The sequence below is a fragment of the Myripristis murdjan genome, chromosome 18 (genome assembly GCF_902150065.1).
Source record: "Myripristis murdjan chromosome 18, fMyrMur1.1, whole genome shotgun sequence".
NCBI classification, from domain to species: Eukaryota; Metazoa; Chordata; class Actinopteri; order Holocentriformes; family Holocentridae; genus Myripristis; species Myripristis murdjan.
This window is the reverse complement of record NC_043997.1, coordinates 12,261,727-12,264,318: the sequence shown is the minus strand read 5'-3', so window position 1 is coordinate 12,264,318 and position 2,592 is coordinate 12,261,727. Positions and strand designations below refer to the sequence as shown.

The 2,592-nt window shown below is 38.9% G+C and overlaps 1 non-coding gene across 1 annotated transcript; it reads left to right on the top strand.

Annotated features, from left to right (window-relative positions):
* The first annotated feature begins 628 nt into the window (after positions 1-628).
* On the top strand, positions 629-711 carry trnal-cag (transfer RNA leucine (anticodon CAG)). Its single transcript has one exon. It is a non-coding gene; the product is annotated as a tRNA-Leu (tRNA).
* Positions 712-2,592: the final 1,881 nt, after the last annotated feature.

The window sequence follows — 2,592 nt, the reverse complement described above, 5'->3', positions numbered from 1 at the left end:
TGCTCAATGTGGTTCCAAAGCCAACAGGTATATTTATAGTTAACTGGGGTAATTTGACTCTGTCGCAACTGGATTACCACCTTAACTCAAAAGGAATGGCTAATCTAAATTTAGACGTGTCCTATACTGAAAAAAAAAAAAAACACCCTAATATCCCTATAAATCTTGAGAAAGCCAGCCAGTGCCAGCTAAAGAGTGAGTTGTGTGAAAGGCTCTGAAACCGTTTTGTACGTTAAGTTTATATTATTCCTTTAATCCTGCAGCCACAACTTTAATCTATTTAAGGGGAGGGAGCCAGGGCCACGAGCTTTTTAATTGCTTTCAGATATTGTATAAGGCGCGGAACAATAAACTTGGACTTGATTGCTGCAGCCCGGCTCTCTGAAGGGCTGCAGCAATCAAGGCTGAGCCGCAGGGCCGTCGGACTGCGCTGTAAGACCTACAATAAACATTTAATTAATTCCTCATAGACGTTAAATAGACCAGTTAATTACCTAATTCAGAAATGTGTGATGAAAATGTGCCGTTCATCCAGACAACGCCAGGGAATTAATGCAACTACACACACTGCGTGGTTTCAGTGTGATTGTTAAAATCTGAAAATATGTTGTATGTGATGTCGTCACGAGTCAGGATGGCCGAGCGGTCTAAGGCGCTACGTTCAGGTCGTAGTCTCCCCTGGAGGCGTGGGTTCGAATCCCACTTCTGACAGCGAGCTTTTGAGCAAGAAGATGGTTCATAAACAAAAACCCGGACACATGATCCGTAATCAAAATGCGTGTGTCTTCTCGTTGTGAACGCCGCGGCGCACCAGGTGGGCGGAGTCGGTCCCAAGCACACACCGTGTTCGGTAACAGCGCACATAATCGATTGAAATCAATAATCGATCTTGTTTCTGGTAGAAATTGTTATTTGGAAGGAAAAGGTACGTGAATGTATGTTACATGCTTGAGCACATGGTTTGATGTCTACATTTATTAAAGTGGATAATATTTTATGCATAACTTGGGATTAATTGTAACTGAATAAGTCAAGAAGAATAATCATTGGTTCATTTTTGAGTGCAACCCAGATCCTCATCACCAGCAACCAACCAACAAAACAAACAAACAAACAAACAAACAAATAAATCTTGCTTAAGTCACATATGCAATGGGAGAAGCTGTAAATTTGAGTGACATAAGTAAAAATAAATGAAATTTCCACTAAGTTTTAAGTTTGGAAAAAGGTGAATTCACATGACCAGTGTATGGCTTTTCTAGGCTAACCTGCCTTCATTTTACATGGGAGATGAAAACATATACATATGAACTTTTATTAAAAATACTGGGAAATATCTTGTTCCTTAAAATCTAACATTGGCAATAAGATAATCAGGGAAATTATAACCATAATTTTCATGTATGGCGAATGTGTAAAACTGCCCTGAACCATTTGTGTTACAGTTTACCTTTTTTCTTCATGAATATATGATTAATGTTTTCAATAAAAATGAATTTGTTCAGAAAGTACCCAGCCTTTAAATGAAACAAACACATCCTGCACCCAAGCTTTACCTAAACCTAATCCAAAGTCAACAGGGCCTCCTTGAAAATTAAATAAATAAAATCTCTTGGCTCTGTTTAAACGGAATTTAAGGAGCCATTTTTTTTTTTAATGAGGCCAGAGTTTCTGACAATGTCACCCACTGCATGAAACACCAGACAACAGCTAATGTTAAGTGACAATTTCACCTTTACTAGGACGGTGAAGATTCATTAGTAAAGGTCAGGCTGACAGGCTGGAGGAGGGTTTGGTGGGGCTGCAGAGCTCAGGTGGTGCCTGCAAGAGGGCAGCGCACTGAGACAGATAACAGCCATTAATTACAAGGACACCACTGCCAGGAATCACAATAGCATTTGTCCCTGTCGGGCTTCTCATGCATATCCAGAAGGTGATTTAAGACCAGCGTTTGAAATTAGGTCTCCTCAGTTAATTATAACGCCTGTGAATAATCATTCAAAATATTTCTTCCGTTTGTACTGAAAGTAAGCCTGTGGTCAACTTATGAAACATATAAGACTATCAGTTATTCAAGGCCAGCAGAGAGTATTGTTGTCATTAAAAAAAAGAAAAGTGAATATTAGAAAATAACTGCTGATGTTAACGTACTGCGTAATGTTTGTGAACTTCAAAACATCCTGTTTAAAAAAAAAAAAAATCCACTTGCCACTTGTTGAAGAATTATTACATTCCTTTCCATTACAAATGCAGACAAATAAATAAATAATAAAATCATTAACCACTGAATGAACCTGAAATTGCGTCTTTGCGCATGGGGGAAAGCCATATTTGTCATTCCAACTAGAAATGAAAAGTTGTTGTCAGTGGTTTCTATATTTCCTGCTCGGATGTCCGTGTGGTCAAGTCTCTCCTCTGAGGAAAATTGGGGTCAAATGATTGCTTGTTTTGTTTGGTTTGTTTAGGCCTGAGTCGGTGATTCATGTGTCGATACAACTCATAAAAGAAATAAATCACAGTACGACAAAAGAATCTGTGAGGGTCTGAGCGAAGACCGCAGCCTTCATTAGTAACTCCACCAAAGTGCTGAAA